Source organism: Nipponia nippon, unplaced genomic scaffold (genome assembly GCF_047370975.1).
Source record: "Nipponia nippon isolate SJK-2023a ecotype South Korea unplaced genomic scaffold, ASM4737097v1 scaffold_4, whole genome shotgun sequence".
Lineage (NCBI taxonomy): Eukaryota > Metazoa > Chordata > Aves > Pelecaniformes > Threskiornithidae > Nipponia > Nipponia nippon.
The window spans coordinates 10,106,796-10,122,196 of NW_028262358.1; the positions used below are offsets into that span (position 1 = coordinate 10,106,796).

Sequence of the window (15,401 nt, forward strand, 5' to 3'; positions counted from 1 at the left end):
TTTGTGGCTTAAGATGGTAAGCAGTGTTAAAGCGTTTCAATCTCCTCATCTCTTTCCCAGACTACTTCATCCAGAAGATGAAATATTGCTTTGGGTTTCCTCTTCTTCCCTCTTCTCATTTCACCCCATTTGCTTTTAAAATGGGCATTCAGTTTCAGCCTGTGGACTAGGGATGGAGCAGCTTTGCAGGGAATGTAAAGCGAGACGATGCTAATCATGAAGGGGGCACTCTGAGCGAGGTAGCTCAGAAGTACCTACTCTGTGATTTGCACACCCAAACTCCGCTGCCAGCATCTCTGAACTGAACCCTCAAAACCCTCCAAGCCAGATACGCTGTGTGTCTGGACAAGAAATCTGCAGCTGGTGCCTATCCACGAAAGGACACGGGGTCCCAGATAGTCAAAGAAGGTTGGAGGGTCAATCAACTCCTCAGTGGCTTCATAGACCCCGCGCAGCCCAGCTACACATTGTCTGTGGGGCCATGGCAACTCCTGAGCACTCTAGGCTGGGTTTTAACAGGGACGTAGGCGTAACCTTTAATATTACAGATGTGTCCATGCTCATGTGGCTAGAGCTCATGCAGCTACATGTGAGCTAACTTTAATTGAAGTGGTTTGGGTGCTGCCAGCCATGTAAATCCTGTGTAGAGCAAGCTATGGTCATGATCTAGGATTTACCTGCATCTCAGGAGGCTTTCATTGAGCTCCCACAGCTGTATCTACCCATGCTTGAAGTTAGTGCAGATATGTCCCTGATTGTAGCAGCAGCAACGTTCTCTAGGTCCTCTAGCATGTAGATCTGTTTGCTTTCCATCCTCCACCTTCCTCAACCATCCTGTCTCCCTCCCGTGGGGTGCAGCCCTTAGGGTTATCGTACCGGTCCTGCCCCAAACGTCAGCGCTGATTTTCCGCATCTCCTTTGAAAACTTGGAAACAGGACTACACATGAGCTTATCTGGGCTGCGGCAATACTAACCAACGCATCTCTCCCCAACCCCTTAGGACTTTGCTGCATGCAAAGAGAATGGGACAACCCTGAGAGGATGAAACAGTCAAAAACACTTTTAATGTACTTCCCAGTATGGTGTTTGGTCACCAAGCAGGGATTGGGAGCAGCCTCCAAGCCTTATCGTTCCTCCATAGGGGCACTTATTGCAGCAGCCTGTCCGAGCGAAGTGTCACACACTCCTGCGGTGTCATGCCAGAATTTCTGCATGTACTGTGTGATTTATGCATACGTGCAACCTTGTATTTTGTTTTGGGTTTTTTTTGTCGTAGGCTGCTGGCAGATCTGGTACTATTGCCTCAGCTGTTACGAGTGTACGCTGAGCCATACCCAGCCAGTTGGAGCTTTTCCACAAGATGGTATTCAGCCCAGTCTGTAACTGAAACAGGGCACGGATGCTCCCAGGGAAGGCAGACGTCAGCCAAAAAACCAGGCCGCGATAGTCAGAGATATTTAATATACAAATAAGAAGTTGTTTCATAAATATCTTATAAAATTCGTAATTTACTTCCCAATATTTTAGCAGATTATCTTAATGCAAACAGCAGATGTATTTCGGAACGATGAGACAAATGTTTAGCGAAATTAAAGTTATTCATGTGCAGTCACACAGGGAATATTTGCATGATATTTTACTAATTGCTCCAAAATCTGACTTGTAGCAAATAAACAAACAGGGGGAAAAAATAAACCAGCAGAAAGATTAGCCCCAGGCCTCTCTTTTTAAGTTCTCCGAGTCTTTCTTCAACTGCTCAACTTTTTTCTCTGGCAGCCTGGGGTTCTGTCCCAGTCTGCCCATCGCTCTTCTCAGGCCCGTTACCCTTTTGCAGAGTCCTACTTTTCCCCTGGTAACCGGATTTCTTCTGAAAGGGGCTTGATTTTTTTCTTCCCTTGGAGTCCAGGCGCCCTTCCTTGGTCTGCAATTCTGCCTGCTCCAGTTTCTTATTGCTTGGCTGCAGTCAAGGAGGCTGATTTCAAATTGTCAAATTTCCTTAAGCATTTTGGGGAAATACTTTGCTGTTTTACCTAGCTCAGAGGTTGCCCCAAATCGGATTAGCCATACAGAAAAACCCAATGCAAAAGGAGTGGATTCTTTTTTAGTGGTCGGGAATTCAGACTTGGGTTACTTTAACCTTCTCTTATGCGTTTCAAGTTACAGCAGAGAGAATCGAGTTGTAGTTGCTGATTGTTATGACATTATTTTATGTCAGGTCTATTTATTTGCCTTCCTGGAAAAGAGAATGTATTTCGAGACGTCAAAATATTTTGTTTGCCTTCATTCGATTGCAAGAGGAGCCTTAGGTGAGGTAAGAAAAATGTATGTTTATCAAAATTTTGGTGCACGGTAGATGGCTACGTATTTGTATGTATTTCATACTCCCAAATTGAAGGAATGCTGAGGGTGCACAAAAATCAAGCAGTGGGAAGTTAGCAAAGGTCAGAATTAAAATTGAGACGTCTTGTATAGAAATCTCATTGACTGCAGGAGCAAGCGAGCTGTAGCACTGGAAAGAGGAGTCCTCGGTTTCACCTTTTTGCCCAAGGTACTGGAGTATCTAGCAACAGTGAGTGTCTCTTATCATCCTTCTGTCAGCCACTGTAGGTGGATAGGCAATGCACTTTTTTCACATGACTTCTACAAGCAAAGGGGAATTTTTTAAGCATCTGAGCCAAATCACATTGTAAGTCATGTCCCTAACACCGAAAATATTCCCTCTTACGAGTTGCATTCTGGAGGAGAGTCTGGGAGGCTTGGAGAGAATGTGTGCAGCTGCTGTTTGGGCACTTCATTGCCTAGACAGGTCAGCGAGAGCCACCAAAACTCAGGTGCTCACTCGCTGGCGATGCAAATCCTACTTTCTTCCAGTGCAAAGCCAGGGCAGAGGATTTAAACCTGCAAATTAAGTTGCTGGGCTTTGGTCAAAAATTGCTGTCCATAGGGGAGCAGGGGACTATGAGCTGCCGTTCCCTGTAGTTTGTGCCTGGACAGTGTCCTGGTTTGGTTGGGGCATTCATCAAGTCCCGGTGTCCAGCCTGCTGTGGGATGCACACCTCCTCTTAGCTCATATAATGTGCATTTGCAGGATCCTGCTTTTCATGCTGGCCAGTATTTGCACTTTGACCAGCATTTTCCTGGTGGTTGTGAGGTGCGGGTGGACGGGGATGCTGAACTAAAGGCACAGGTAGGTGCTAAGAGGTCCATAAATAATAAGATCAGCTATACATCCCAAATGGTCCTCTGAGTTTTTGCTAAAGTGTTTCTGTAGGGTCAGTTCTCCTCTAACCTGATTTTTTTTTTTTTTTCCCCTTGGAACAACCAAGGTAACACAAAAGGTGACGGGTACATTATCTGACTAAATGGGAAAAGCAAAGGGGAGAACAAGACATTGTTGTTATTATTCTTTTTTCTTTGCAAGAGGGGGTTTCCATTCCTGAAGTTTACGTTTTGAACTCACTAAAGTCTGTCTTTGGCCTCTCCCATCCGCAGGTCACCGCAGGAATATGTAAAAAGGAAATGTTTTATTTTAACAGAGTCGAACACAGTACATGAAACACACCCTTGCCACTGCATAACATTCCTTAAGTTAAATCACAGAACCCAGCGTAACCTTTTTTTTTCCTTTTCCCCCTTGGTCTTTTATTTCATTGAAAAGAGACCAAAGTATAATATTCTTTCAGGAAGCATAAATCGTATTGCTGGAAGTAATAGCAATCTCCTAAGCAAAATCCCGTAGGACTCACGCCACTCTGCTTTCTGAAAAGCTGCATTCAAGTACGTCCAGCGTTGCTTCTTTCCCAGCGGTCGTCCCGAGCGCTGCGCTCATGGTCGCGCACAGGGAGCTGCGGATGATGCCAAAGCAACCAGATCTTTTTGCATTAGGGTTTTCCTGGTGTTTTGGCCCTTATGGGCAGTCCTGGGTCTCAGGAGAAGCTGTCAGACTCCTGCCCAACCATCCTAATTTTGGTCCCTCTCCTTGCCTTTCAGTATGCATGTGTAACTCCCATGAATGTAAATAAAAGTTATGTACACGCATGGAGGGGGAAATAGATGCATTTATCTTGGCTCAAGACAAGCAGCATCTCCCCAAGGAGCTACTTAGGAGGTTATTGAGAAGCCAACAGCAAAGTGTGGTGGGCTGTACCTTCCTACATGTGTGTTGCAGAAATTATTGGCGTGTTGCTGATGTTTATGGCGAACAAATAGTTTATTTCTGGGCTAAGAAAGATTCCAGTGTAAATACTTAACTGGCAGCTAGCTGGAAGTTTGCCACTTCAAGTTAAAAGGCCCGTGACCAATGGTGTCAGATTAACATTTCCAAGTTGGACAATGTACAAATGGTGTTCTTGGACTGGAATAGAAATAGATGAAAGTGGTCTACTGCAGTGCAAATAACAAACTGGCAACCAGCTGGTCATTGGAAAGAGAACATGCTATGGGAATATGCTTTCTGCAGAAATACTTTATTTTGGAGATAAGCATTAACAATAGGAAGATGAGGCTCGTTTAACAAGAACCATATGGTCTCATCCTGCTTTTATTTCACTCAATGGCAAAGCCCTGATTGTCTTTCATGGGTGCGGGATGGGGATTACTGATAATAAATAAGTGGTACAATAAGTTGCTCTTCAAAAGGTGTAGTCAGATTATTTTTAACCCACGTGTTTATATTTCAGGAGACAATAACCGAAAGGAAACAGAATTAAAGGGGCTTGTTGAAAAACAACTTCTTCTGACAAAATAAGCCAAGACAAAGATCCATTCAAGACAAAGTTATCACACTGTGTGAAACCAATACAGCTACATTTCCAAGCTGATAAGCGGAGAAGTCGTGGATGGGTTCGTTAAAAAAAAAAAAAAGTTTGGATTTTTGTAGGGAGAAAACAATAGCCTGTAAAAAGGAGCTTACATGCAGATGGGGAATAAGGCAGGGACTTTGCTGGGGTAATGGCCATGTCCTAAAAGCACTAGCTTACTTTTTTAAGTAGCTACATGATCCTTTCTGTTAGCAACATAATTAAAGATAACAGAATTCAGCATCGTAGTTTCAATATAGTCACCAAATTGATTTGTGCTACAAAAAAAAAAAAAAAGAAGAAAAGAAAAGGCAAGCCAAGGGAGTTGCAGCCTCAGTGGAAAATCCTGTTTTGGGAACTTTTCAAGGATGTAAAACATCGTCTTGAATTGTTTACTTTTATGGGTAGGAAGTAAAAAAGAAGTGAATTAAGAGTGGAAATGGCATTCTTACCACCGTCGGAAGGTCGCAGTCAAACTGATATAACTCAACATTGCAAACTCATATTTAAAACTGATTTTGGTTGTGGGTTTTTTGTTTTTTTTTACAGTGGCTGAGGTTTGTTACTTTGGTCACAAAAAGACAACAACATGGAAACTCTATTTATTATCAAGAAAAATCAAGATGTGAGCATGAAAAAATACGGATCACGTATGCAGAGGCTCGTGTCTGCCTTTGGATGTAAGTACTCACTCCCGTTGATTTCCATGTGTCTGAAGACAGTTTATATCACTCAAGGATATCAAAATTACATTCTGTTACATATTCAGATACATCGTATTTCTAACTCTGCTGATTTTGCTCCCGAAGTTTATTTTTCCCTCTTTTTCTTTAAAATATAGCAAATACTGGAAACGGAGGGAAATGATACAGAACTAGGAGCACACGTAGATTCAGATGTTCAGTTCGACAGTCTTAGTTGCCTCCTCTTTTCACTTTGAACACTGGTTCCTCTTCCCCTTCCCTGGGACTCATTTCTGCCTTGTCTTAACACCGATGGCAAACCAGCCTTAAACCGTTTCTGTGTTTCTTTTGGGCTCTTGATGCCCACCTCAGCCCCTCCATCTAAAAAACCCTGAGTCCCCAGCCCAAATTTCTGCAATTTGGAAGTTGTTTCAAGGCAGCCCAACGCTGAAGGTGATCCCGCACTAGCTGGTTGTGCTCATGATGGAAGTACACGCCAAGTGTGGTCCTGATCCAAGGCTCCTTGAAATACTAGGTGGTTTCTCCCAGATAGCTCAGGGCAGGCTGCACACAGGTGAGACCTGGTGGAACAGCATTTTGGATGCCAACACCTTCAGGATTCAGTTTTTCCAGGTTTCCAGCAATTCCCTAATAAAAGGGAACGAGAAGAAACTTAGGCTTGGTGTCCAATTATAGAAGCAGTATTAATTTGGCAATATTACCAATAAATAAACAGCCCCTAAAGAGTGGCACTGCACCACCCCGCTGTCCAGCTCCCCCAGAGCTGTGGAGAACTCTCTGATTTCATCCCGCTTACTCCCTCGCTTTTCTTTTCCCCAAGCAGCGGGGATAGCTGAAGAAGCCCGTCATCGTTTTATTGCTGTTTCTAATAAACACATATGGTGATGCATATAACAAGAACAACAGCGAGTCGCTATTGTTCAGCGCACAGCCATATGTGGGCTGTCCAGCGGCTCGGCAGCTGCATCGTGAGCGCTCAGGAATGTCGATAGCCCAGAGAGAAAGGAATGATTTTTAAGGGCTCTGAGCCTCACAAATAGCGCGTCTGCTTTACATACCGCTGTTGCTAAAACAACTTCTGACCGTGGTGTGCCAAAAGCATAGATGCGGCGTTAGTCACTGCAGAAGTTTACAAGGTGATTAAATTGTTAGCAATTGCAACGCAGAGGCTGAGAAATTAGCTGGGAACATGTTGAAGGGAGCTTTGCAAAACAAAAAACCAAAATAAATATAGATATATATAAATATTTTGTATGTATATACATATATGCATCCGTATGTGTGTATTTGTACAGTTAGTACTTTTTTTTTAACATCAGAAACTCAGGCACTTGCACATCTAGTACTTCACATAATAAAAACTTTGACCCCGGCACTAATCCATATTTATTTTATCCCGTTGTGCAAGGTTGAAAGGCGTGTGATTTACCAATAGTTTGTTCTCCGTTAGCTACATTTCCCTCTGGCCTCATATGGCTCTGCTTGGGCTGGATGATGCATGCTTGAGTGATGCAGAGGCAGCCCAAACGTGATAGTTGGGATGCCTTGCGTACATCTGTGTTTCTAACACTCTTCTTTCCCTGATGCCATATTTACCCAGCAACCTGACTGAAAATGAACAGCCCATCTGTACATCTTCATTTTTCCATCAGTGCGTTTCAGGGGGAGAGAGCGGGACTGTGATTGAGGGGAAAGAGAAATAAAACTTAAAAGCAGGCAACATTTTTTTAAATTTGGACAAACACAGTCAGGCAACTATATCTTTATTTAAGCGCTTGAATAATTTAACTGTATGAGATGCTGAGTACCTACTGTAAATAAGAGGAGAGAAAGAAAATTGTAAGGGATCCAAAAATCAACTACTTGGCTATGTCTCTGAGCATGGATTTTCGAAGTCTGATTTAAATATCAAAGTGTAAATGGTTTTGGTCAGTGTTTCTAATGCATGGCGGGAAGTCCCGTGTCTTCTACTGCTTTTGCATACGTACCCCTCGCACACACCATCTTCACGGCACGCAAATTACCTGTATAATGGGACATGATTTGAGTAACCCATAAAGCTCTGGGAAGAACCGCATCCAGGTGTTCACAGAAACCATAGACCAGCTCAGGCTGCCAAAATCCACAACCAGTTTTACCTGGTAAAAGAAACCACAAACATATGCACGCTCAGATATCCCAACAAAAAGTAAATATTCTGCATGACATTCTGTTAAATATTATATGCGGTAGCACAAAAAAAGAAAAAAAAAGGAAAAAAAAAAAACACCAAAAAACTTCCATTTACTCCATCTCAGGCAGTTCTTTCCAATGACTAAAGCTGAAATGCCTACACCGACTTTCCTTGAAATAACGAAGGGACAGATTTTTTTCCCCCACAACAGACGTACATGGCTCTCGGTTCCTCCTGAGAGCCGTGGCAGGACTTCAAAAAAAACCCCACGCCAAGGCCTGCTTTTCAGAGGTCCCCAGCATTCCCCAGTTCCTGTTGACTTGTAAGCGACGTGCAGCTTGAGGTTTGCTCGTTCCTCAGCTGAATCTTTCAAAACTCGTGATTTCTCAGCATGAGTCAGTGTTTTATGTAACCCCAGCTTGCATTCCTCCAAACCCCTCCTGAGCTTGGAGCACTCTGACAGCCAACCTCAAATTCTTCATCCTCGCAGCTGACAACTTTGGTCCTCCGGCAGCAGCACGACAGGCTCCTCACGCTGCTCCTGGGGGTTTCGGGGCCCCGGCATGGCTCTCCTGGGCACTGCGGGGACGGAGGCTGGAAGAAAGCTGGGCTGGAGGATGGAGCTCCACTCCCAATGGGCAAGATATTGGGCTTTCCTGCAACAGAAATGCCCGTTGCTGGTTTTGTTCAGCTGATTTTTTTTCTCTTCCCTGCAGCGGCATCAGTTTTATCCATGCCCTTGCCAGAAAAGAACGTCTTTCATGTAAAAGCAGTAGGAAGGGAGGACGCTGAGCTGGTGGATCCCATTTGCTGTTGGTCCTCTGCAGGCACCTTGGATGGCAGCTTCAGTTCACACCCCTGGCACCCTGCTTCACCCTGAAGGCAGCATCCTGAAGGTGGGCACCTAAACAAGCTCAAGAAGTGGATTAATGCACCTTAATTATTTTTTCACCATTATCTGTGAATGCACTGAATTATATAAAAGCAGATAAAAGAGAAAAGGATTAAAAAAAAAAAGATAAAAAGATAAAAGAGAAGGTGGGAAGCTAAACCCCATTTTTTCTTCCATCCTGGCTGATTTTCCCTTGAGAGGTGGAAGATCTCAACCCTTGATGCTTCCTCTGGCAGCTTCCCGTGCCCATTTTTTGGGGGAACTCCTCGCTGGTGGGATCAACCCTCCCCAATCTCTCAGCATCAGCACAGCTCTCCCATTTCCCCCAGGACAGCCAGGAACCCTCCTGCCACTCGCAGTAAGAGGGATGCCCATTTTGGTCAGTACCCACCACAGCCAGACAGGAGTCAGTAAGGACCACTTACGTTCCAGATGCACAATTTCTTCTTGGAGGAAAAAAGTGCCCTTTTTCATTTAGCTGGCACCTACCTTCTCTCTCCCTACAGGTAGCAGGAATCACAGCATGGTAGAACCTAAAGTGGCTCTATTTCGCAAAAAAATAAAGCCCCAGTTTACTGGAGCAGGGGCTTATGGATGTTGAGTTGGAGACACTGCTTTATTGGAAATGTTTGATGATGTAGGAGAGTAAAGCGTGAGGAGACATTGGGGCGCTCAATGCAGTATGGTGGGAAGTGGGTGGGCTGGATTGAGAAGCCATGGGGAGGGCTGAGGCACCCCCAGTATTTTTGATGTGCAGCCATTCATACCCCGGCCTGGCTCTGCTTGCTGTTTGAAACCTAGCCAACGCATCCAAGTCAATGAAACAAGTAGCTCAGAAGCACATTTTGGGGTATTTTTCAGGTATTGTTGGCCTTTTTTTTGTTCAAATGGGTGATCGCTTGTCATATGAGATCAGTACCTCAAATTGAGGCCCTAGAAAGAAAAAGACAAAAAAAAGATTGTTTAAAAAAATTGAACGATTTTCTAAAAGAAATGTTATCTTTTGTCTTACTATCTTTGTCCATATATGTAAGTGTGTACAAATATATGCACTCAAAGGCAAAAATACCTCCTGATGATAAAGTAGTCCCACACAAGAAAGGCTTTACAATATTTAGAGAAACGATGCAGGAATGTGAAGATCAAGCGAGGGGAAACATGTGCGAGTCTGCTCCGCTAACCTACTTAGATGCCGCTTGGTAACAGCAAAATAACCTGCCATCTGATGCTCCAGATGCTGTGACCGTGCGCTGGCACAGTGCAGACCTCGGGTATGGAAACCCTCTCCTAGCAAAATGATGGGATATTTCTTGTCCTTGTTAGTGCATAAATTTTAAATACGTGTCTGCAGGGTCAGGGTCAAGTGTCATAATTGTAGTGATTGTAGAATGTGAGGAATGTGCACCACAACATTGGGATTCGTCTCTTCTTCTTTGGCCACCCAAAAAAACAACACCTTGCCGAAGCTGAGGGTGTTGACATCTTAATTCCTCCAGGAAAGAGCTGTGTTGACACATTTTTTTCCCCAGCTATATCAGTTGGCCTTATAAAAGACGTAACCTCTCTGTACATGTGTGCCTGCTCTGTACCGATACATAACGTTTCAGCGCTGGCAGCCTATCTCGTGCTTGGCCATGTTTTTTTTCCCGAGGAATTTGGGTAAAATCCTTTAGCAGCTTGCTTTGCCTATGGCCTGCTTTTGCTTTTTTTTCACTGCAGACCTCAAAAGCAATCCCCTCGGACGTGGTTATATATATTTCGCTGTAAGTGAAAGAGAACAAAACAAATAAAACCACAACGAGGCTCTTTCTCCACGTTGATAATTTCTTCAAACTTTCTATTGAGGATTTCCAACTGCATTTGTTGTCGTATGGTAAGGGCTCTGAATGAATTTATTGATGGTAGCTGGAAAAAAAGGGGGAAAAATGAATGAAATCCCTTGAGATAGAAGGTATGTCATGAACTTCCCCAAGTTATTTGCAAGTGTTGCTGCCAGTATCAATAAATCCCTCAAATTTCAGGATAGGCTACATTAATTACAGGATGGCATTATGTATTTAAAGGTTGCTGAAAGTTATATCTGTGATCAGTCATGTTCAAACTGCACGTTCACGTGAAATATTTGTTATTTTAATACATAGGCATGCACGCGAGCAGCAATAGCGTCCATGATGTTTTAATAGGCTTTTATTAGTTCGTACTCTCCTTGTAATCTTGTTTTACAGTATGTGCATTCAGTGTGTTTGTGTCTATGCTCTTCACGCACACATCGCAGGATGCCAAAACATCCTTCTGCTTCCTTGTTTCCAACCACTTAGTCAGGCACTTGAACGCTTTCCAAATCTTGTTAAAAACCAGAAATAGCGCTATCACTTCTTCTTGTCGGAGTGCACAGAAAGGGGCAAATGGAGAGGGCAGTGTAAAGGTAGAGGAAGAGGTTGACTGGCTGGGAGGTGGGGAGATCTTCATGGGTGAGCTCGGTAGAGCCTCGGTGTCACGATGCCCAGACCTGATCTGGGGCTTCCCGCTGCCTTGCTGTGAAAAGCAGGGATTTTGGTTCACTCGCTGGATGGAAAAGCGCTGCAAAGATGCTCCTTTTAAGTTACCTGCAGTTTTAAAAGTTTATGAAGCAAAAATTCCCTGCCCCAAAATCACAGGGTATTTTTCTGAGCTGATGTGGATTAGTTATGTTTAAATTTTAAACTATCCTTTTTTTTTCCAGGAAAATTTGAAGTAACATTGAAATAGGTTTCTTTTTCCTGAGAAAAATAGATTGAAAAATCAACTTTATTTTATTCACTTTTTTTTTTTGTGAAACTAAACTGACTGGAGAGGCTCAACCTAGATTCAATAAACGCTTTGAACGTGCATTTCTGGTGAGTTAAAAATTAGTTAAACAGTCCTGAGGCTGTTCAAAGTGATTCAGTCAGGTGCAGTCTTGCTGGGTAACACTGGGATCATGTGATGTGGGTGGTCCTGGTATCTCTGGAACACGTACTCACTGCTTTTACCTGTTTTTTCTGATTAGACTAGATGTTTTCTGGTGTGTATCTCTGAGGCAGGGAAGCATCAGTTTTGGTTGGAGCCTGGATACTGTGCTGTAATAAAAAAGAGCAGTATTCATGAGTATTAATTAACTGTATGCTCATGACCGGAGGGAGCAACGGAGGGTATTTTCCCTTGGATTGCTCTCGCAGATGTGGATTCTCTGATGTCTACTGATGGCTGAGTTCATCCCACAACCTTTGTCATCGCGGGAGGCAGCCATGGTTGCCTTGGTTCCCTGTCTCCCTGAGGTGGGAACATCTGTCCAGTTTGACTGCAGTCACCCAATGGGTTTAAAAGCATGTGTTGACGCAGGCGTGCACCCACACACCCGTACATCCACACAGAGCGTGATGAGAAGCCAGCCCCTATAGCCTTAAGAAACCCAGATAAAAATAACGTTGCCTTAGGAAGCTTATGCTATGCGTGAGTAAGATGACTGCAAGGCTCCCGCTGCCTCCTGCAAGGGGTCAGGTTTTCAGATTCAATTAAGGAACGTGCCAAGGAGTTGTGACGCAGCCGTTGCTGGCTGTCTACGCTACAGCCCACATTTGTTTGTGGTCAGCAAAAAAAGCTGGTCAAATAACATTTATCAGATTATTTACTTGGCATATTCCACACAATCTGATGAACTTATTTTACCATGTTTTTTTTTACCCAGATGACAAGCTAGGCGCAGGGCTTACTAATATAATTAACAAAAGTGGTCCTTTGACGAGTCTCAGGAGAAAGTTTGAAGTCAAGCACCTGGTTTCTCAGCAGAGCAGCGTCTGTGGCCCCAGCCAGCCACATACTGAGTATACGGCCACGTGCTGAGACTTCTAATCATAGTATCTCCTTGCAGATGTGGCTTCCATGGAACATCACAGGAGGTGAGAGCTATCGAAACCAAGTTGGGTGGCAGGAGTACAGCTCTTGGGGGTTTGATGGTGTCAGATCACAGAGCCTTCCACCCTGTTACCAGGCTGGGGTAAAAAAGCCACTTCACAGGGAAAAACAAGCAAGTGAGGAGCTCTTATGGGATGGTCTGCCCTCCTAGAGACGGCAAGCCTCAGCTTTAGTCCTGAGGATACAGAGGTGGTGAGAAATAGTGGCGTATTTTTCACTTTGTAGGGGGTATGGCTGACTTGATGTCAGGTTGGGTCTTGCTCCTCCAAAAGCAAAGGACATGGGTTAGCCTCTCCTGTTATGGGCCTGTGCTTGGTGCAGCAAGGATGGAGGACAGGTCATGCAGGCTTACATTAAATAATTGCATTTTTCAAATGACTGGTGTCTTTTTTTTTTGCAGGAGAGCAACAACCCTGTTTACCTCAAGCCGATGCACTCTTGGAAAGTGAAATATGTAAGGTAATAATGATGGTGGGTGGGGGAAATCACTTTCATAAGAAAACATGGTACATCATAAACACACAACACAGATCAGGGCACATCTTCATTTCACCCATAAGAACTTTGTGCAAGTGCAGAAAAGTCCAGGTTTTCTCCTGCCCCCCAAAGAAACATAATCCAGAGTTTATATCGGATTGTTTATGGGAGTTTATTGGAATATCCAACAGGGTTCATGTAGTGTGTCACAAGGTAAAGCCTGTTCATTGGTGATTTACAAGCAGTGTGTGCCGGTGTTACTGTAATTTATAGACCACAGATGGTCAGGGGGTGCCCCTGCTGACTTATAGCTGAATAAGAGGCTGAGCCCTGCGTGTCATCTGCTGCGAGTACCAGCGGCTCACTTCCCCAAAGTAGCACTGATCAAGATCTGCCTTCAAACCCGGAGGGTCGCGAGACCTGTGCTTTGCAAGCTGGGGCTGTTTTGGGAGAGAAGAGGCTGGGGAAAAAGAAAAAAAAACCAAGCCTATCAGAACGGCACCAAAGGAAAATTGCTTTTTACGATAATAACTTCCCGTCTCAAGGCTGGTACTTCACTTGACGGGTTTTTGTCACCTGTTAAATGGAGAAGGAAGAATGTCAATCCCCCCTTTCACACACCCATCTAAGACAAACATCTCCTCTACAAAAATTTATATATATTCATAAATCTCCTTTGTAATGACCTCAAAGATAGATCCTATCTTTGTTCTCATCATTTACCCTTTTAGGTAATTACTCTTTAACTATATTTTACGACGACTTTCTTTCCTGCGTCACGTTTACCTAAGTCTTTGCTTCTTTAAACCTTATTAAATAATTTTCTCTTTATTCCAGCACCCCTTTCTGATCCCTCAGGAATTTACTTCTGGTGGATGCACGAGGCAGAGGGAGGATGGAGCTGGCAGCACGTCCCACCCAGCTCTTCAGGAGATTTATTTTGTTTTCCAGGGGATCAGGCCCCTTTTCGCTTTTAATTTCTCTGGTTAACAAGGTTCATCACGTCGCCTCATATTTCTCCCAGATGTGTTTTTGTCTTGCCGCGTGTGGCCTTGTCCTGCCTGCAGAAATACCGCGGTGGTCTCTGGCAGGATCCGGCAGCCTTCGGAGGGACATGCCGGATCCAGGGACGCCTGGCGCTTGGCTCGCCCGCTGCAACAAGGTCATGCATTTTAACAAGGTACCGCCGATCCCCTTTTTAAAGGGCATTGATTATGTTTTGTTAAAATGGGCTTTGAACTCAGCTGACCCTTTGCCGGTAGGATATTTCAGGGTTTTTTTTCTGCTCGGACCATACTTGACACCTGTTGGCAAACATGGCTGCAAATGCCGCTGAAAGAAACCTGCGTCCAAGCTCAAAACTAAGTGGCTTGATACTTTTCCCGAGAGTAAAGACATAAGAGAATTTGGTGGCTTCTTTAGTTAATAAAAAGAAAAAAAAAAACCCTTTGTTTTTCCTTATCAAGATGACGGGGAAAAAAAACCCACCCTATAGACAAAAGAAGCAGAAGGAGAGCTGTAATGGAAATAAAATTGACAGCCTCTCAAAACTCAGGTGGCACTTTCCTTTTCCAGTTAATTACAGTTTTAATTACATGGCTTCTTGTGACTCCTTGATACCTAATAAACTAGACTCTGTGGGGCGGCAAAGTTGAGTTTTGCTTGAACTGCAGGTGTAAGGCTCAGCATGAAACATAAATCAACTTCTTAAACGTGTTCCCAGGGTGTGTTCAGGCTTTTTCTTCCTATTCGCTTGTAAAAATCACATCTTTTCACCATTGTTGGGGAAAAAAAAAAAAAAAGATTGAAGCTACAATGCAGTGAGTATTACCTTTGTGTCTTTGGATGTAAAAATCCCCTTTTAGTTGGGAAAAAAAGGCTTTTTTTTTTTAAACCTCTGGTCTGATAAATTTTAAAGGAGTGATGCATCACCCATATAGACCCTCTCTTATCATCATTTTTTTAGTGGGGGTCCATAAGATATAAGAGGGAAGGACATTAGCAGCATGAAAGCGAGGAGAGAATGGTATGTGGACACTAAAGAGACATTCAGCCTCTTCTGAAGGTTTTGAAAACAGAGAGCGCCTGTTTATTCTTTGTGTGTTATGCCGTGGAAATCTGTGCTCCAGTCAGGTTCAAGTGCAGTGCCATATATTACCCGTGAGTGGGTAACACGCCGATGACCTGTTGCAGCAAAAAGCTGGAGGCAAAGGTGGTCCAGAAGTTCCCGTTGGTCTCAATCCCAGGACTTCTGATGGGGCCGTGAGCCTGCGGCAGGGAGCTCTGCTGTCAGAACCACACGTCGCAACAGTCAGTGGGGATTTCAGTGGAAGATCGCCCATGTTCCCTCTTCCCCAAACTAAACAAAATTATTAAAAAAAAAAGAGGGGGATGAAGAAAAGGGGAGGAGGAAAAGAGGCAG

At 43.9% G+C, this 15,401-nt stretch overlaps 1 long non-coding RNA gene across 1 annotated transcript; it reads left to right on the forward strand.

The window, feature by feature from the left end:
• The first annotated feature begins 5,375 nt into the window (after nucleotides 1-5,375).
• LOC148053095 (uncharacterized) lies at nucleotides 5,376-10,353 on the forward strand. Its single transcript, XR_015708716.1, has 3 exons — nucleotides 5,376-5,480; nucleotides 8,394-8,573; nucleotides 10,289-10,353. It is a non-coding gene; the product is annotated as an uncharacterized LOC148053095 (long non-coding RNA).
• The last annotated feature ends 5,048 nt before the right edge of the window (nucleotides 10,354-15,401 follow it).